The 20,217-nt window shown below is 43.9% G+C and overlaps 1 protein-coding gene, 1 long non-coding RNA gene and 2 pseudogenes across 3 annotated transcripts in view; 2 read left to right on the forward strand and 2 right to left on the reverse strand.

Annotated features, from left to right (window-relative positions):
- Positions 1-2,272, reverse strand: LOC129647225 (40S ribosomal protein S3-like; annotated as a pseudogene).
- Positions 2,273-2,961: 689 nt separating this feature from the next.
- LOC129647226 (40S ribosomal protein S27-like) lies at positions 2,962-3,953 on the forward strand (annotated as a pseudogene).
- Positions 3,954-5,777: 1,824 nt separating this feature from the next.
- On the reverse strand, positions 5,778-10,965 carry LOC129647612 (uncharacterized). 2 transcript variants are annotated; one of them, XR_008712385.1, is made up of 3 exons: positions 10,903-10,965; positions 6,233-6,460; positions 5,778-6,092 (listed from the first exon to the last, which is right to left on the reverse strand). It is a non-coding gene; the product is annotated as an uncharacterized LOC129647612 (long non-coding RNA). The 2 variants fall into 2 exon arrangements; XR_008712384.1 differs by having other exon boundaries at positions 10,795-10,904.
- An 8,448-nt stretch (positions 10,966-19,413) lies between these two features.
- Positions 19,414-20,217, forward strand: part of TRERF1 (transcriptional regulating factor 1) — a 209,787-nt gene continuing 208,983 nt past the window's right edge. The window contains exons 1-2 of the mRNA XM_055571403.1: positions 19,414-19,520; positions 19,953-20,037. The gene's annotated coding sequence lies outside the window, so the exon portion shown is untranslated. The remainder of the gene's footprint in view (positions 19,521-19,952; positions 20,038-20,217) is intronic.

The following is a 20,217-nucleotide window of genomic DNA, read 5'->3' on the forward strand; positions in this document are numbered from 1 at the left end:
TTAAGGGTCCCTCTTACCACTTGGGTCTAGAGGCAGGATGATCTTCACTTTGATGCCCAGCACACCCTGTCTGAGCAGCATATGGAGCCAGCTGGTGTCTGCGTAGGAGTTAACAGGGTCTCCACTGTGGATCATCAGTCCATCCGTAACTTCATGGATTTAACCCTCTGTCCTCAGTTTCCCAGGCACTACAACCTAGCAGCCTTGGCCCCACTCTTCATGATGACCCATAGCACACTCCAACAAGCCCTCCTAGAAGTGTGTGCTGCAGACTCCGCCAGGGCAATGGCTCATGGAGCTCTCCTGTCTGCCTTTCCCCTGTAAAGTTCTACATGGCCCTCAGGGAAGCGAAATCTCTTCTGAAGCACAGCAGTTAATTCCTGAATCCGCTGGCCCTTCTCACCAATAACATTCTGTGTCCAGGGAACCATGATAATGATTTCTGTCCTGGTTGGTTGAAGTCGGACTTCAACAGGGGCATCATCTTTGGCCAGTACCCAAGTGAGAGGCTTGTTCAGTTCAGCCTTGAGGATGCCATCAGAGACCTCTTGGACACTGGCACCGCCATCTTGCCACCCAGCGCCATCTTAAGGAATGGTCCAATGCTGCTGTTAAATGACCTAAGGAGTGTGATGTGAGGAAATTGGTCCCATTGCTATTGCAGACAGAACACAAACACACAAAGAACTTTAGGACTATGGTGGTCTAGAGTACCATTCTCTCCTGGGATAAGCCTCTGTGAACTTGCTAACAGCCGCTGAGGAGCTGTGAATAATATTTCAGACTTCTTCACTTGCTTTCTCATCAACTGCTCGATCTAGAGGGACCCAAGTGTGACGGAGAAAAAGTGACCCAATAAATGTAATTCGGCTTCAGCAGCTTCAGAATGCATTTCCTGCCACCCTCAACGGCACTCCAGAATTGAGCAAGCAAAGTAGGCTTTGCCTTGGGTGCTCTTTGTGAATTTGCATTGGAGAATTTCAGTTCCAACCCCTTGAGAGTGGGTGTCCTGAAATTATCATGGAAATAGGATCTTTTACTACATTCTGGGCCACATTTCACACTGTTCCTTAGTAAAATATCCCTGCTCTTCCTCTCTGTGAACCATACCCCACTTTTCCCTCAGTACAAGCTTGGTGCCTTCTTCCTGGAATTGCCTTTGGATATCTATCTAGTGCTGAGTGAAATCGTCTTCCCTCAACCCGAGCACGTAAGATATGACTGTTCTTGAAGCTTTTAGGAGTTTAGACCCCAACTCCTATAACCATGTGATCTTGCTGCTGCTGCTGCTAAGTCGCTTCAGTTGTGTCCGACTCTGTGCAACCCCATAGATGGCAGCCCACCAGGCTCCCCTGTCCCTGGGATTCTCCAGGCAAGAACACTGGAGTGGGTTGCCATTTCCTTCTCCAATGCATGAAAGTGAAAAGTGAAAGTGAAGTTGCTCAGTCGTGTTCGACTTATAGCGACCCCATGGGCTGCAGCCTACCAGGCTCCTCTGTCCATGGGATTTTCCAGGCAAGAATACTGGACTGGGGTGCCATCAGGTAAGTGATCATTTTTCCTAGCAGAGAGTCCCCAAATAATAATTCATTTTCCACACTCATATGTGTTAATTCTATAATTAAAATATTTTATGATGTCTATAACAATTCCTACTGATGGCCCAGAGTTGGCATGAAACTTAACTAAGATAATATATGTAAATATCTTTCATAAGCTAAAAATGCTGTACAAACATAAGGTACTGGCACAGATGATGTTTCAAATATTTAATGAGCGGTAGGCACTGGCCTTGACCAATCAGAATAGTCTTCAATCACAGCACTGGAGCTCAGTCCGGTAGGTTTCCTAATGGGCCAAATATTAACTCTTTAGTCAGTAAATTAAAGGAAGGTTTGCTGTTTCCTGAAGGAGAATAGTGGTCTAATGGAAGGCAACTCGGGGAGGTAGCAACTATATTCTTTTTCAGATTCTTTTCCCTTATAGGTTATTACAAGATACTGAATATAGTTCCCTGTGCTATTGAGTAGGTCCTTGTTGGTTATCTATTTTATGTATAGTAGTGTATATATGTTAATGCCAACCTCCTAATTCATTCCTCCTCCCTTTTCTTTTGGTAGCCATAAATTTGTTTTCTATGTCTGTGAGTCTCTGTTTTATAAATATGTTCATTTCTATCTTTTTTTGTTAAGATGCCACATATAAGCAATACCATATGATATTTGTCTTTCTCTGCCTTAATTACTTCACTTATGATAATCTCTAGGTTCATCCTTGTTGCTGCAAATGACATTATTTCATTCTTTCTTATGACTGAGTATTCCACATCTTCTTTATTCATTAATCTGTCAGTGGTTATCTAGGTGTTTCTGTGTCTTGGCTATTGTAAATAATGCTGCAATGAACATTGGGATGCATGCATTTTATAAAATATTTTTGAACAAAAATGAAACACAACACATAAAATTTTGTGGAATGAAGTTAAATCAGTTCTTAAAGGGAAATTTATAGCATTATAAATTAGCTTATATTAGAAGAAAGGTCTTAAATCAACAGACTAAGCATCCATCTTAAGAAACCAAGACAAGCAAAGTAAGCCAAATGAAGGTGGAAGGAAGGAAATAATAAAGCGAGAAAAAAAAAGCCACTTAAAACTGAAAAATGATAAAATCAGTAAAATCAAAAGCTGGTTCTTTGAAAAGATCAATGAAATCAAAATACTATTAATAACAATTAAAAAATAGAAAAGACACAAATTACTGATGTCATTAAAGACCTCAGAGATGTTAAAAAAAAAGTACTCTAAACAACCCTATGTATATAAACTTAGATGAAATGGACCAATTCCTTAAAAGCCACAAAACTCCAAAACTCACCCAAAGAAGAAATAGGTAACATATGTATTAAAGAAATGGAATCCACAGGTTAAAAACCTTAAAAACAAACAAACTTTCAGGCCCAATGGCTTCACTGGTAAATTCTATCAAACTTTAAAAAAACAAATAGCACTATTTCTATACAATCTCTTCCAGCAAACAGAAGGGAAGGGAAAGGAACACTTCCCAACCCATTTTATGAGGCTAGGATTGCCTTGATACCTAAAAAACTAGACAAAAACAGTACAAGGAGAGAAAATTATAGACCACTATCTCTCATGAACAGTACACAAAAATCTTGAAACAGCAACAACAACAACAAAAATCTAGAAAATCAAATCTAGCAATATATAAAAAGACTACTACTCCATGACCAAGTGGGATTTATCCTAGACATGCATGACTGGCTCCAAATATAAAAATCAATCAGTGTAATTCACCATATTAAAAAACTAAAGAGGAAAAATGACATGAGTATATCCAACAATGCAGAAAAAGCATTTGAAGTCATCCAGCATCCATTCATGATAAAAACTCTCAGTGATATAGAAATACAAGGAAATTTCCTTAATTCGATAAAGGCCATCTACAAAATACCTACAGTTAATGTAATGTTTAATGGTGAAATACTGAATGCTTTCCCCTAATATCAGGAACAAAGCAAAGATGTCCTTTCATCACTCCTATTCAGTGTAATACAGGAAGTCCTAGTCAGTGCAATAAGTCAGAGAAAGTAGCAGTAAAAGGCATACAAAAGCATATGAAAGAAAATATGGCCTTTCTGGCAGTGACGACCTCCCCATGAGAACGTGACTTTCGCAAAGGATCACCTTCATCCCTCTCCAGAAGTGGAAAAGAGGAAACACAGGAAGAAGTGCCTGATGCAGAGCTCCAATTTGTATTTCATGGATGTGAAATGCCCAGGATGCTATAAAATCACCACTATCTTTAGCCATGCACAAATCATAGTTTGGCTGCTCTATTGTCCTCTGCCAGCCTACAGGAGGAAAAGCAAGGCTTACAGAAGGATGCTTCTTCAGATGGAAGCAGCACTTAAAATACCCTGTATCAGGATGAATGGGAAACCATCCCAATAAACACATTTTGGATACAGAAAAAATAAAGAATATTGTGTATTTGTAGATGACATGATTTTCTACATAGAAAATCCCAAGTAATTTACTAAAAACTCTTAGATTAACAAATGAAGGGACTCCCCTGGTGGTCCAGTGGCTAAGACTCTGAGCTCTCAATGCTGAGGCCCTTGGTTTGATCCCTGGTGGGGGAACTAGATCCCACATGCCACAAAAGACCCTGTGCAGCCAAATAAATAAATAAATAAATTTTTTTAAAAAATGAAGTTAGCACAACTATAAGAGATAAGGCTCATTCACAAAACGATTATATTTCTATATGTTTAAACAATTCAGAAATCAAAATTCAAAATATATTTCATTTAAAAAATTTAAAAGAGAAATACTTAAATATAAATTTAACAAAACTTGTTCAGGATCTGCATGCTGACAACTATAAACACTAAAGAAAGCTATCAAAGGACATAAATAAATGGAGAAACATACTGGATTCATGGATTGGAAGATCCAATTTAGTTGAACATGCCAATTTTCTCCAAGAAATCAATAGATTTAATACAATTCCAATCAAAAGTCTAATCAAAAGTAAGATTTCTGCAGATATAGACAAGCTGGTTCTTACATTTATTTGGAAAGGGGAAGGGAACAGAATAGCCAACACAATTTTGAAAAAGAAGGATCAAGTAGGAGAAATCAGTCTACCCAATTTTAAAACTTACTATAAAGGAAGAATAATCAAGATGCTGTTCTAATAAGGTGGATGAAACTGGAGCCTATTATACAGAGTGAAGTAAGCCAGAAAGAAAAACACCAATACAGTATACTAACGCATATATATGGAATTTAGAAAGATGGTAACAATAACCCTGTGTACGAGATAGCAAAAGAGACATTGATGTATACAACAGTCTTATGGACTCTGTTGGAGAGGGAGAGGGTGGGAAGGTTTGGGAGAATGGCATTGAAACATGTATAATATCATGTATGAAACGAGCTGCCAGTCCAGGTTTGATGCACGATACTGGATGCTTGGGGCTGGTGCACTGGGACGACCCAGAGGGATGGTATGGGGAGGGAGGAGGGAGGAGGGTTCAGGATGGGGGACACATGTATACCTGTGGCAGATTCATTTCGATATTTGGCAAAACTAATACAATATTGTAAAGTTAAAAAAAAAAAAAAAGATGCTGTGGTGCTGGTGGAGGGATAGAGGCAGAGACCAATGGATCAGTCTATATCAAACAACTGAGTCAGAAAATGTCAATTATTGACAAAGGTAAAAAAGCAATTCAATGGTTAAAAGATAGTCTATTCAACATATGATGTTGGAATAACTGAACATCCAAATGCAAAAGTATGCCACAAGAAGCTAAAGACAAAAAAATCTTGACCTCAATCTCACACTTCATTGAAAAATAGATCATAGATGTAAAATGTAAAACTATAAAACTTTCACAAGAAAACAGAGTAGAAATGTTCATGACTTGGGATCAGGGAGCTTTCTTAGACTTGATATCAAAAGCACAACCCAGAAAAGAAAAAAATGGACAAATTGGACTTTATTAAAATGAAAACCTTTTTCTTTGTGAAAGACATCAAGAGAATGGAAAGCTATAGATGTGGGGGGAAGTATTTTCAAATCATATACCCAACAAAGGACTTGTATCTAGAAAAACTCTCAAAACTCAATAGTAGGAAAGCAAACAACCCAATTAAAAATGAGGAGAACATCTTGTTACAGTTTAATTCTTACCATCCTTAAAACAAAAGTTGTTGTTTAGTTGCTAAGTCATGTCTGACTCTTTGCTACTGCATGGACTGTGGCCTGCCAGGCTCCTCCATACCTATCATTTATTTATGTATCTATTTTTGGCCGTTCTGGATCTTCATTGCTGTGTGCTGGCTTTGTCTAGTTGTGGTGAGCTGGGGCCACTCTCAGTTGCGGTGCCTGGGCTTCCTGTTGTGGTGGCTTCTCTTGTTGTGGAGCACGGGCTTTAGGGGCATGGACTTCAACAGTTGTGGCTTGAGGGCTCTAGAGCACAGACGAAGTAGTTATGCCACATGGGCTTAGCTGCTCGACAGCATATGGGATCTTCCTGGAACAGGGATCAACCAGTGTCCCCTGCATTGCAAGGCAGACTCTTAACCACTGTACCACCAGGAAAGCCCCCAAAGATACCTATCTTGATAGGAACTGATGACCAATGCCTTTCATTTGGTTTCAATGCCATTTTAAAATATAGTGCTTTCTGGATAACTTACATTACTGTGAAGTGAAGTGAAGTCGCTCAGTCGTATCCGACTCTTCACAACCCCATGGGCTGCAGCCTACCAAGCTCCTCCGCCCATGGGATGTTCCAGTCAAGAGTACTGGAGTAGGTTACCATTTCCTTCTCCAGGGGATCTTCCCCACCCAGGGATTGAACCCAGGTCTCCTGCATTGTAGACAGACGCTTTACTGTCTGAGCCACCGGGGAAGACTTTACATTACTGTAGGTGGGAACAAAAATAATTGAGGTTTAAAATTAATTCTGTTTAATATCAATATTACAGGAAAAGTATAAGTAAGCACTTTATTCACTTCAGTTTGATTTAAGTGATCAGCTCTTCTAGATCAGCCCCTTAAATATGAATTCCATATTCCTTCCATTGTGCTTTGCCCGGTTCCTATACATATCTTTATCACAGAACCTTTCTTATTTTACAGTATTAACCTGTCTCCTGAGGGTGGCTTTCACTTTATTTCCAAGCCCTAGCATAGTAACTGGCAGGTAGTAACCAGTCAGTGTGTTTGTTGAATAATTAAAGACTTGTAAAGAAAAAGTAAAATTATTGATGAAATAATTAAATGGCAACAACCAAAAATTCTGATAATATTACCGTGCTTTTAGAATGGTCCCTGATGCATAGTAAGTCCTCAATACATGTTCATTTATTCAAAAACTATTAGTTAGAAAACTACAATGTATGAAGCACTGTTACAGTTGATGGGTAAATCACATGCATTTTAGATCATAAATTAAAGGAAAAACAGCACAGACCAAAATCCCTACCCTAATGGGATTTACATTTCAATAGGAGAGACAAACAATAAGTAAAATAGATAGATGAAATATGTAGTTTGTTAGATGGCAAAAAAAAAAAAAAAAACAAGGCAAAAGACAAATATCTATGTACTTCACCTTAGAGGAAATAAGCATATGAAAAGATGTCAGTATGATCAGCCATTAGGAAAATGCAAATTAAAACCATATTGAGATACTATTGGGTTTCCCTTGTGGCTCAGCTGGTAAAGAACCCACCTGCAATACAGGAGACGTGGGTCTGATCCCTGGGCTGGGAATATCCCCTGGAGAAGGGAAAGGCTGCCTACTCCAGTATTCTGGCCTGGAGAACTCCATGGACTGTGATTGCAAAGAGTCGGACATGAGTGAGTGACTTTCACTTTCACTTTTCACTCAGATCCTATTATATAGCTCATAGGATGAAAAAACATCAGTAGCGACAAAAGCCTGGCAGTATCTACTGATGGCAAGGCTGTGGAACAACTGGAACTCTCATTTATTGCTGGGAATATAAAATGATTCTCAGGAATACAATTTGCCTGTGAAACACATACTTATCATGTGATATGGTATGAGTATATCTTAAGTATGTACCTTAAGTATATACTTAAGTACCACTCTTAAGTATGTACCTTAAAGAAATGAATTTTATGTCCACCCCAAAACCTGTACATGAATGTTTATATCTGCTTTATTCTAATCATCCCCAAACTGTGAAGGCAACCCCCAAAATCCTCCAATGGGTGAATAAAGTGAGTATATTCATATTCTTTAGCATTAAGATACTATTTAGCAATAAATATTATTGCTAGTAGAGTATGAATACTACTGAGCAATGAAAAGGAATGAACTATTATTATTATATGTAGTAATATGAGTGAGTCTTAAAGACATTATGTGGAGTCAAAGAAGCCAGTCTCAAAAGACTGTATATGTTTTAATTCCATTTCTATGACATTTAGGAAAAAGGCCAAGTGAAGGAGTCATGGAGAACAGACCACTACTTTCCAGGGGTTATAATGAGGGGACAGTGGAACTCTAAAGGGATTTTTTAGTGTGAAGGGGATAGAACCATCTTTATCTTGATTGTGATGATGTTTACACATAGAACACACACATACACTCATCAATTATACTTATTAGATGTTGATTTTAAAAAAGAAAGAAAAGCCTATTCCTAGGTAGGACCTCTGACTTCATCTGAAAGAGACAGTTTGCCAAAATTCTGTGCTTCTCAACTCAATTCCAAAGGAGAAAATAAATATTAAGTCAATAAATAGATTAAAAAAAGGACAACAGCAAGAAAAAAAACAAAAACAAACACAAACCACACCTTCTATATGCAGGCTCAGCAACTCAAAGTCAGAGTTAATCTACTAGGTAATTATCCTACTTATTGTTGGTTTAAAACTCAACATTCAAAAACCTAAAATCATGGCATCTGATCCCATCACTTCATGGCAAATAAGTGGGGAAACAGTGACAGACTTTATTTTCTTGGGCTCCAAAATCACTGCAGATAGTGACTGCAGCCATGAAATTAAAAGTTTCTTGCTCCTTGGAAGAAAAGCTATGACCAACCTAGACAGCATATTTAAAAGCAGAGACATTTACTTTGCCAACAAAGGTCCATCTAGTCAACGCTATGGTTTTTCCAGTAGTCACGTATGGATGTGAGTTGGACTATGAGGAAAGCTGAGCCCTGAAGAACTGATGCTTTTGAATTGTTGTGTTGGAGAAGACTCTTAAGAGTCCCTTGGACTGCAAGAATATCCAACCAGTCCATCCTAAAGGAAATCAGTCCTGAATATTCATTTGAAGGACTGATGCTGAACTGAAGCTCCAATACTTTGGCCACCTGTTGCGAAGAACTGACTCATTGGAAAAGACCCTGATGCTGGGAAAGATTGAAAGCAGGAGAAGGGGATGACAGAAGATGAGGTGGTCGGATGCCATCATTGACTTGATGGACATGGGTTTGAGCAGGCTCCGGGAGTTGATGATGGACAGGGAAGCCTAGTGTGCTGCAGTCCATGGGGTCGCAAAGAGTCGGACACGACTGAGCAACTGAACTGAATTGAATTATCTTACACAATCATACAATCGTGCTTAAGGTTTTTAGAGCAACGGGTTGAACTGAAAAAGCTAGACAGGGGTGCTTTCTGATGTGAAATTGTTACCATTCAGAGGTTTACTGTGTTGTTTTTCTTCTTTGACTTAATTTCATTTTCTATTTCAGGCTGGATTTATTGATGAGCACTCTGAGGCTATTTTTGTAAAAAAAAAAAAAAAAAAAAGTGTGTATTACGAGTTCACTGCTGCTGCTGGTGTTAAGTCGCTTCAGTCGTGTCCGACTCTGTGGTTGTAAAATGCGTGCTTTTAAAAGGGTTTCAGAGTTCCCTTAAAAGGTTGTGTAAACAATTTGGCAGTTCCTCAAAAAGTTAAACAGAATTGCCATATGACCCAGCAATTCCACTCCTATGTGTATACCCAAAAGAACTGAAAATAGGTGTTCAAATAAGTAGGGCTTCCCTGGTAGTTCAGCTGGTGAAGAATCCGTCTGCAGGTAAGAGACCCTGGTTCAATTCCTGGGTTGGGAAGATGCCCTGGAGGAGGGATAGGCTACCCACTTCAGTATTCTTGGACATCCCTTGTGGCTCAGCTGGTAAAGAATCCACCTGCAATGCGGGAGACCTGGGTTCAAATAAGTACATATACACTCATGTTCACCACAGCATTATTTACAATTGCCAAAAGCTGGAAACACAACTCACATGTTATCAACTGATGAACTGATTAAAAAATATTAATACCCATATAAGGGGATATCACCCAGCAATAAGAAAGAATGAGTATTGACACATGCTACATCATGAATTTACCTTGAAAACATTGCTATGTGAAAGCAGCCAAACAGAAAAGGTCACGTTTTATATGATTCCATTTATATGAAATATCCAAAATAGGTAAACCTAAAGACAGAAGGCAGGTAAGTGGTTGCAAGGCCCTAGAGGAAGGGAAGGGTGGGGAGTGACTGCTTAACATGTATTGTGTTTCCCTTTGGGGTGATAAAAATGTTTGGAACTACACAGATGTGTCACTGAACTATGCTCTTTAAAATGCTTAATTCTGTGCTCTGTGACTCTTACCTCAATTTTTAAAAAAGAGATGAAGTGTGTCCCTGCAGTATTCTTCACATTTGCAGCAAAAATCTTTGTTTTTCAAGGAAATTATAAAGGATAAATTTAGTTTAGCCCATATCTGAATAGTTAAGAACTCTGAGTGGCATGAGAATTAATCAGTGATATGCACTTTTTTGAAAGTGATCTGAATAGTCTAAAAATGTTTAGAGGAATTGAGTAGTCGGAATGGTTACAAGTCAGCATAATGAACTCCCTTTGTACAAGCTATTCATGTGTGAAAAGAATCTCTCGAACCCTAATGGTCCTTGCAATTCTTGGGATCCAGTGCCTGTCAAAGGTACCTTTTTGTTATGATGTTGGTTTAAGCGTGAGAGAAGTAAAGGTGAGGTGTTACCTACAAAATTCGACTTTGGGGCCTGGAATGTTTCTAAAAATTTTGAAATCTTAGGCTTCTCTCTTCACTTAACGATGGTTCTTTCAAACATCTGATTTTTAAAAAAACATTTCTTGGACTACCTCGTTTTTCCTTTGAAAGTATGTAAGACCCTCTTCACGATGCCTAGCAAATGACTATCCTTTAAAAAAAATCAACACAAAGTCAATTATTGAAACTCACTGTTTGAATTTTCCATTTCCGTGTTATTTACTCTTAACCATGATCCTGAAAATTTCAGATAGAAGTCCTGAGCTGGCTCTCTTCTGCCCTCTCCAAACTCACTCTTACCTTCCCCCAGCATATCCTGTGGCCCGGCAGGCTGACCTATACGGATTTCAATAGGCTCCAGAGTCTCTGACTTCCTGTAGGGTTCAGCCAATGGGAGGCACGTGCTGGAGGTCAGAGGGCAGGGGCAGAGAGTGCTCTTTGCAGGCTGCCAGTTGACTGTGGGTGTGTTCTGTGTTGTGTTCTTACAGAAGACAGTCACTAATGTTGTGTAACCCTCTCACACATGACTTCAGCAACAGCCTTCCCTGTATTCCAGATATTTCTCTTTCTTGCCCTTTCTGACTTATGGGTTTGTTTAAGGTTCCACACTGCTTTTAGTCCTCTGGTGCTATGTTGTCTGTTCCTGGTTTCCCTAAGCCCTGCACAAGGGAAGTCGCTCAGTCGTGTCCGAGTCTTTGCGACCCCATGGACTGTAGCCTACGAGGTTCCTCCATCCATGGAATTTTCCAGGCAAGAATACTGGAGTGCGTTGCCATTTCCTTCTCCAGGGGATTTTCCTGACCCGGGGATTGAACCCAGGTCTCCAGCATTGCAAGCAGAGGATTTTACCATCTAAACCACAGGGTGCAGAGCAAAATGAAAACGCAGAACTTTTCGTTCAAAAACCACAATGAATTTAAAGATGGCGACCACCATCGCCATCTTGACTGAACAGTGCTGGGACCTTCTACGTGCAGGGTCTTACGTGACTACATAAGCTGCATGTACACGAAGCCCGCCCTTACTGCACACTATTTTAAACAGTTCTTACCCGAAATGCTCCTCTGTTACCTGTTGAAGTGTGCCGGCCAGGTTAATTTTCTAATATGAGGTCTTAAGGGTTCTCTTTCCCATTAAAAAAAAAAAAAATTGTGACTCCACTGGGGGGTCCTGGAACAGTAGTTGTGATCTATATTTAGATTTAAAAACTGTGCAATTTAAAACTTTTTTAGTAGATTTGCATCTCCAGTAGGAAATTCACTTACTTTTTCTTCCTCAACGTTATATCGAAAAAAGCCACTCATTTGCGAACCAGCGGGGGCCACCACCATAACCCTTGAGTCGGACTCACCATGGGCTGGTACCCTAGCTGAAATGTGTGACTCCCAAGCATGCCTTCTAGGCAGGTGCAGGAATTTTTAGCAGGAATTTCAACCAATGTGTTGCTTTTGTGTTGGTTTTTTTTTTTGGTACCAGATACAGAATCTACCAAATATGCTAGCTTTTTCTCCTCTCTCTTGGAAATAAGACTTAAACTGAGAACCGTCTCATAGTCTGGAACCTATTTTCTCTCTCTGGCTAGAAACTTGCCTGAGATAGCGATCTCTTAGTATTACTAAATAAAAACCAGTTAGGCCTCCTGTCTTGAGTAAGGCCTGCTCTCTCAACACCGTCTTTAACAGACTTGGGGGTTAAGGTGACAGTCAACATATCATGCTATCTTATTAGTTTCAAAATGGGAGTCCCATAAGCCCTCTTGTGCCAGGACTTTTTGCTTTTGTTGCTTTGGTGGCAAACAAACACGAGTTTCAGAAATACTCGACAACTCTTGTGTTTCACTGCTTGAACTTGCCACAGGCTTTTTTGCCCTTGACCACTGAGCCTTCTTCAACAACTGTGGGAGTTACATCCATCACTTGTTTCTTTTCTTTTTTTTTTTTAGTTTTTATTTTGTATTGGGGAATAGCCGATTAAGAACGTTGTGATAGTTACAGGTGAAGAGTGAAGGGACTCAGCCATATATATATACATGTATCCATTCTCCTTCAACCTCCTGTCCAGGCTGCCAGGTTACCTGAGCAGAGTTCCCTGTGCTATACAGTAGGTCTTTGTTAGTTATCCATTTTAAATATAGCAGTATCACTCGTTCCTAAAGTATACACTGATGGGTTCTACACACACAGTCCGTTGGTTTGGTCACGTTGCATCTCAGAGCCTTGGATAGAGCAGGAAGCGGAAGTGGGATTTCCATGTTTTTCTCCCCATTTCTCCACGCCTTGTTTTCCCAGTTTTTATTCTTTTTAAAAAATTTTGGCCATGCACTCCGCATGTGGAATCTTAGCTCCCAATAAGGGATCAAACCCAAGCCTCATGCATTGGAAGCATAGAGCTTTAACCACTTAACTGCCAGGGAAGTCTCAGTTTTTAAGAAACTCTCCTGAACAGTCACCTTTAATATAAAGTATTATACAGAAAAGTTCACTTCTTTGAAGATTTACCAAATATATTGTCTCATCTTTTCTCTGAAATGCAAATTTTCTCTCAAGAACAAACTTTCATTTCAAAAGGGGGTCATATGAAAAAAAAATCCAACTGTTTAAATCCAGAGCCCAGAAAAATTACTCCTAGAACAATACACAGAATGTTCATTGGGCCTAAAACATTTCATTTGTTTGAGAATCAGCTACATTTCCATTCATTTGGGGTCTGTTCTTGAGCTAGGCAAATAACCAGTGTGGCCACAAAAATGAGCCTTCTCTTGTGAAAGCCAACAACAGAATTGCTTAGACTTTTAGTCTGGATGGCTGGAAGGGCCTGAGAGGTCTTATACCCAAGCTACAAATGAGGAAACTCAGGACAACATTTCTGGACTGGGTGACAGAACTGATGCACAGAGTTGAGAAGTTTGCCCAAGGTATCAGATTCCTAATCCATGCAGTTTTGAAGTGGCTCTATGGAGACACACAGTTTGGGGGAAAATTGGCCCCCCATTTTAATGTGCCTGTTCCTCCATCACCCATTCCTGCCATTTTCTTTCCTGTACATTGTTCTCTGTGTGGTTAAGTGGGGGAGGGTGCTTAACAATCACCTGTCTACTTTGCTCTCTGTGATGTTCATTTCTGCCTCTTCCCTGGTTTACCTTCCAGACACAGGAGTTGCTCCAAATGTCTTATAGTGACAAAATTGCCATCTTTACCTACCTGTAAGCCACTACTGTATTATTTCAACAATTTAAAAAAAGTTCATAGTCACTGATAACCTTTCATAGTAATTAAATAAGCCTGATCATTTTAAATTTCAGTGCTTTAAAATAGTTATTTTATTTTTAAATTTATTTCAGACTTATTTGAAACATTCAGCAGAAGTAGGATAAACAGTATTATAGACAGTTCCACCAATTATCCAAACTTTGCTAATCTTATTGTATTTATCTTATGGGTTTGGGAGAGAGGCCTGGAGTATTTGAAAATAAATCCAAAACAACTTTCATCCTAAATTCTTCATTATGCATGAAAAGATAAGAACTCAAGAAAAAACATAACCACAGTACCATCAAGTCTAAGAAAAATTAATAATTTCTTTACATCTATATCAAGTCGACATTTTCTTTCCCTGATTGTCTCAACAATGTCTTTTAAACAATTGGTTTATTCTAATCACAGCCACACAAGATCTAAACATTGCATTTGGTTTACTATGCCTTTTAAAACTCATTATTCACAGGCATTTGACTTTCACTTCATTTGGCCAAGGAAGAATTGTATGGTCCCAGTTCATAGGTGGGTGAACTGGGGCTCAGAAAGGTTAAGAAATCTTTCCAGGTTCTCACTGCTTAGGGCATGACCCAGAATTTGAAGTAAGATCTGCCTAAGGCTTCCCTGGTGGCTCAGATGGTAAAGAATCCACCTGCAATGCAGGAGACCTGGGTTCAGTCTCTGGGTGAGGAAGATCCCCTGGAGAAGGAAATGGCAACCCACTCCAGTATCCTTGCCTGGAGAATTCCATGGACAGAGGAGCCTGGTAGGGTATAGTCCGTGGGGTTGCAAAGAGTCGGACACGACTGTGCAACTAACCACAATTTAAGTCCCCAAACTCTTTTTCACTCCTTCCCCTTCAGGCTACCAGGGTTTTTCCTGCATTGGAGAGAGGCAAAAGGCCTAGTGGTTAAGGGAGTGTTTGGGCTCAGGTTGGCCTGGATGCAAACTGGAGCAAGTTACATAATCTCTCTGATCCTCCTCTTCTGTCTGCATTTGTAAAATAAGGTTAATGATGATGGTTTGGGGCTGATAAAATAGGAGAAAGCACATATAGAATTTAGCATAGTGCTAGGCACATAGAAAGTACTCAGTAAACCTTAGCTATTATTTCTAGTGTAGAGGAGGAGAAAGAATCACAAACAAGTTTTCTGCTTTTGTCAGTAGCCCAGGAGTGGTGCTTCATCACTGTTACTACAAACCTGTTTAGGATTGAGTCTGAAGGGGTAGAGAGGTTGGGAGTAGGGGGTTGATTCTGCCTGAATTGGAGAAGAAAGCCCTGGACATAAAAATTTAAATAGGCGTCCGAAGAGTTCTCCGGAGACCTCAGCTGGACAACAGTTGAACATGTCTTTGGACCTTCCACAGAGGGAAAACTGTTAGGAGTAGAGATGGAAGGAGGGAGACATCTCAGTGTTTATTCGAATTTGGAACCATTATAAATGCATCAAACAAATTCCAAGAAAATGAATTTCATTGAAAAAAACAACCCTCTCTTATCATGGGGTAAATGCTGAGAATGGGAAAACTAAGATCTAATGACAATAATAATAGTAATAATAATAATAATGAAAGTGAAAGTGTTAGTGGCTTAGTGGTGACCAACTCTTTGCAACCCCATGGACTGGGGCCCACCAGGCTCTTCTGTCCATGGGATTCTCCATGCAAGAATACCTGAGTGGGTTGCCATTTCTGTCTCCAGGGGATCTTCCCAACCCAGGGATCAAACCCCCATCTCCTGTGTCTCCTGCATTGGCAGGCGGATTCTTTACCATTTGAGCCACCAGTGAAGTCCCCAAACAGAACCAATGCCTGGAGGTGGCAGGGATCAAACCCGGGGCCTCATACATGCAAAGCATGTGCTCTACCAGTGAGCTATACCCCCTTCCTGTCCCCTTACAGTTTTTGCAGCCCTGGGAAGGCTTCTGTCATCTCAGGCAGGTTTCGCACCAGGCTGGGACTATTTCAGCCTGACACTGATTTCAAAGATCCCAGGTAATATTTTAACCTTAGTCACCCTCCCTCTGACACTCATTCTAAAAGTCCAGAACCAGTGCTCCCAGATTTGGGGTTGTTGAGAGCTGAATCTGTTGGCTAACTAAATCCTTTGTAATGTGTATTATCTGTGCATTTATAGGTGCTGTCAAAGTTTACTAGGCCCTAGGCAGTTTTTGATGGTAAGACTCTGAGGCCCTGATTTTCTAGAGTCTTTGGGAAGAGAGGGTAAAAAACCCCACTCACAAGTAACCAAGAACTTGCCTAGACTCTGTTCTAAGGCCTTTACATGTACGAACTCATAAAAATTTCACAAAACACTACACTGCGGGTACCATTATTCTGATTTTACAAGCAAAAAACTGAACCAAGTGGGGTTAAGTAACTTGCCTAATAAGGTCAGAGCCTGCCCGGCTAACCATTGGGCTTACTACCCCTCTGCTGGTAGTGGGCTAAGCATGTAGGGGTCCTTGGAAGGCAACGCGGGCATCCTAGGCTGTGCAGCAGCAGTACTTTAGGTCCCCAATCCTTCCTTTTAGCTTAGGAGCAAGAAAGACCAGGGTGTCAATTTCCTCACTGACCTTAGGCAGGTTACTTACTCCCTTCAAGTCTCAGGTTCCTTATCTGCCCCAGGGAGGAGTTTTAGATTAAAAGACCTCTCCCTGCATTACAAGTGTGGGTGTGTGCCGGGGGTGGGAGGTGGTGGAGCTGAGGTTTCTGGGCGGTACTGCCGCTGCCTTTCCTAGGTCTCTTGAGGAAACAGGGTGTTTTGAGGTTTTGTCCTCGTCAACTCCCACCCAGGAGGTCCGGTCCCCAGTCAGTGATGGCGCTCAAGCTTGGCTATTCCTCCTCCACTTGGAAAAGGGCTGCCACTGCGGCCAGCTTCGGCCACAGCCCAGCTGCCGCGAGGTCGAGGGTGGGTCTTTTCTCTCTGAGGGAGTTAGAGCTGAGACTGTATCCTTAGGAAGGCTTCTTGGAGGTAGTGACGTTGAGTCGAGTCTGAAGGTCTAGCAGGAGTTAGTAAGAAGAGGTGGAGGGGGAAGGGTTACCCCCGCCCCCAGCCACAGAACAAAGAAGCACTACCCTGCTTACAGTAGAGGAGGAGGAGCCGTGAGAGTGGAGGTCTGTAGGGGCGAGATCGCGCGGGGGCTTCGGAGCTTTATTCTAAGAGCAAATGGGAGGGGTTTGAAGGAGTGTAGTCCGGAGTTGTAGGAAGATTCTTCTGGACACTTAGGAAGAATGGGTCGGAGGGGGGGCAGGAGGCCATCGCAGAAAGCAATCCGGTTGGAAGATAACCTACGACTGAGGAATCAGAATCTTTCTCAAACCCCACGACACTGTGCGCTGTCCCTCGACTTTATTTGCTTCTGTGGAAGGGCTCCCTAAAAGGGTAGGGCACCGGCCAAAAGCTCATAGAATGAAAAGAGCGCAGAGCCCCCTCTTCTTTCGGGGGCTCTCTGGTCCAGGTGCCCCAGAATTTATAGGGTTATGCGGGAGAACTCAACACTGCTGAAGATGGAGAACCGTTACCCCTCAAAATACACAAAAACCTCGGCCGCTTTTGGCAGCAGCCTTCTCTGCCCATGACCTCATGCTTTAAGCTCCCATATAGCCTTCCCCCGCCCTGTCCACACCCGGCGCCCGAGTGGGGGTGGGGGTGGGGGACAGTGGCGAAGGTCCGGGGAGCGGGAGCACCTTATTTATGCTGCCCGAAGATTTGGGGGAACGGGCGCAACGATTTTCCCATAGTGAAAAACGCATGGTTTAACTTTCTCCGGAGCAAAAAGCACTCGCTGTCTTGTGGGACCTCAACGAGAGAGATGCCCCCTACGCGGCTCGAGGTGGTCTGTGCCACCCAACCATCTTTGGTTCACGTTTCCCTGAACTCGTGAAGCCTCCTGGAAAGGCTGGCGTCCCAGGATGGACCGAAAGGCCGGCTGCGCCTTTGAGGGACCAGGGGCTGTCCGGCTCTCGCCCCCCTGGCGCCGCCGAGGTTTGAACCCTTGGCTCGCCTTTCAGCCCGCGCCCTGCCCCCTGCTCGCAGCTGCTCTCGGCTCGGGTGCAGCGGTTTCCCCCGCAGAGGAGGAGGAGGAGACTGAGCGAGGAGCGGCTCCCGGCTCGGGTTTCCGCACCAATGCCGAGCAGCCCCGGGCGGCCCCCGGCGGCCGGCCCTCCTCCCCAGCACCACGTTCCACAGTCATGGCGCACGAGGAGGGGCGAGCGCGCGCCGCGGCGGCACCCGCGCCCCCTCCCCTCCCCTCCGCCGCCCGGTTCCGGCCCCTCTCCTAGGCAACCTCCCTCCCCGGCCTGCTGCGCAGCGGAGATGGAGACCCCTCCCCAGAGGGCTGCCGTTCCAGCGCCGACTGCAGCACCCCGTCCCCGCCCCCATAGGGGCGGAGGGACAGGAGCCGCGCGCTTCGCGAACCTCCAGCCCCTTCCCGGGAGCCTCAGCCCTTCTCCCAGCCCCATCGAGGCCGGGTGCAGTGGTGGGTAGGCGCAGACCGTCTCCTCGCAGCCCACCCAGACCTTGGCATCTCTGCAGCCCCTTAAAAAATAAACAGAAAACCCAAAGCCCAGTCGTTAGATTGCAAAGCGCGTTACAATAACCGGGACGGCTACGCAGGAAACAATCCTGCACTGGTCTGGGTCTCGAGCGGCAGCTCCCCGGCCACGCCGCCGTCTCCCGGGCCTCGATTTTCCGGCCTCGTCGGAGACTCTGCCACACCCCGGGGCTGTCAGGTCCCGCGCGGGGCAGCAACTTGGTCCGCGCCCCCTGCCCCATCCTCGTCCAGAGTCTTCCCAGCCTACAAAAGGTGCAATCTCACGCACAAGCAGAGCACACATAATAAGGTCGACAGCGCATCGCCGGGGAGGCTGCGAACAATGCGCCGGGCGGCCCGCGCCCGCCAGAGCGCGGCGCCCCGGGGGACAAGGGGGCGCGGGCGGGGGCCGCGGCGGAGGACCCGCCGGCCGAGGCGCTGGACACCTTACTTCCTGCTTCCCCGCCCGCGGCCAGACCCAGCTCTGCGGAGGGATATCTCTCCCCTCCTCTGTCCCTCTCTCTCCCTTTCCCCGCCCCCCCTCCTTTTTGCTTCTGCTCCCCCCCCACCCCCCCGCCTTTCTCCTTTTGCAAGAAAATAATTTGACAGTCGATTTGCTGACAGGGGAGGAATTTGCATCCTGGATTAAAAAAAAAAAAAAAAAGGCCGAGAGGAGCTTGGGAACGGTTGCTAGGGGTGGGTAATGGGTGAAAAAAGGGGGGCGCCGGGGAGCGGATAAGGAGGGTTAAGGGAGGGGGCGAGGGTGGGGAGCAATGCAAAAGGTAAGGCCAGGTTACCGCGGCTCGGCCCCGAGTGGGCTGCGGCCGGGGGAGGGGCGAGAGATACATATGTATTTCTGTCTCCCTAGCACACCCCCTTCCCTCTAAGCGATGGCTGAGAGGCGGTGCATGCAGATGGGGAGTAAGTTTCCTGAAGGGGAGGGTGGATGCACGCGCGCGGCCCCGCGCTGCAAATTTCCACCGGGGAGGGAGAGTGGCTGGATGCAGAGAGTTTGGAGTTGCTTGCGGCGGAGGGCAGGAAGGGGAGCAGGGCCGGGAAAGGGGGCTGGCGGGCGCTATATCTGGGAGTAAGTTTCCAGGATCGGGAGAGCCTGCACGCTTGCTCGCTAGTAAGTTTCTGGCCGGGGAGGGCGCGTGGGGAGGAGGAGAGGGAGGGGTGCATGTATACAGAAGGGGGGAGGGGGGAGCAGATTTCCTGCGGGGAGGCTGAATGCATATGGAGAGTAGATTTCCTGAAGGGAGGGTGGAGGCGTAGACGGACCGAGTAAGTTTCTTGCTGGGGTGGTGGCGGAGCTGCTGGGTTGGTGCTTTGGAAACCCAGCGCTTCCTACCCGGGGTGGGGAAGCACGCTGTTGGGTGGCGGGGGGTGGGGTGGAGGGGGGCGAAGGGCCAGGTTCCCTGTTGGGGAGAGGGGCTTGCATCTGGGGAGTATGTTTCCTGGCGGAGCGATATTTGTTTACAGGCTAAGGGCAGTACTGTAAGTGAGTAGCGCTTCGAGAAGGCGGCTCTGACATAAATTAATATTGAAATTACTCCATCAGCTCTGCTCGCCCCTCATCTCACCCCCCAGGCGAAGACTGGTCTTCTTGTCGGATTGCCTATGCACTTGTTGCAGAAACAGCCAAGGTAGGCAAGAAGCTTGTTAAGTTACATTTTAAAAAAAATTAGTTGGGGGATGCTCCGTGAGAAGACAGGGGAGGGGAAGGAAAAAGTGGGGGGATGGATTAGGAGACGTCTCCCCCTTCTTTTTTACTTTCAGTATGTTCGCAGGGCCTTCTCTGCTTCCCTTCTTCCCTCTCCCCTCTC

The sequence above is a fragment of the Bubalus kerabau genome, chromosome 3 (genome assembly GCF_029407905.1).
Source record: "Bubalus kerabau isolate K-KA32 ecotype Philippines breed swamp buffalo chromosome 3, PCC_UOA_SB_1v2, whole genome shotgun sequence".
Taxonomy (NCBI): domain Eukaryota; kingdom Metazoa; phylum Chordata; class Mammalia; order Artiodactyla; family Bovidae; genus Bubalus; species Bubalus kerabau.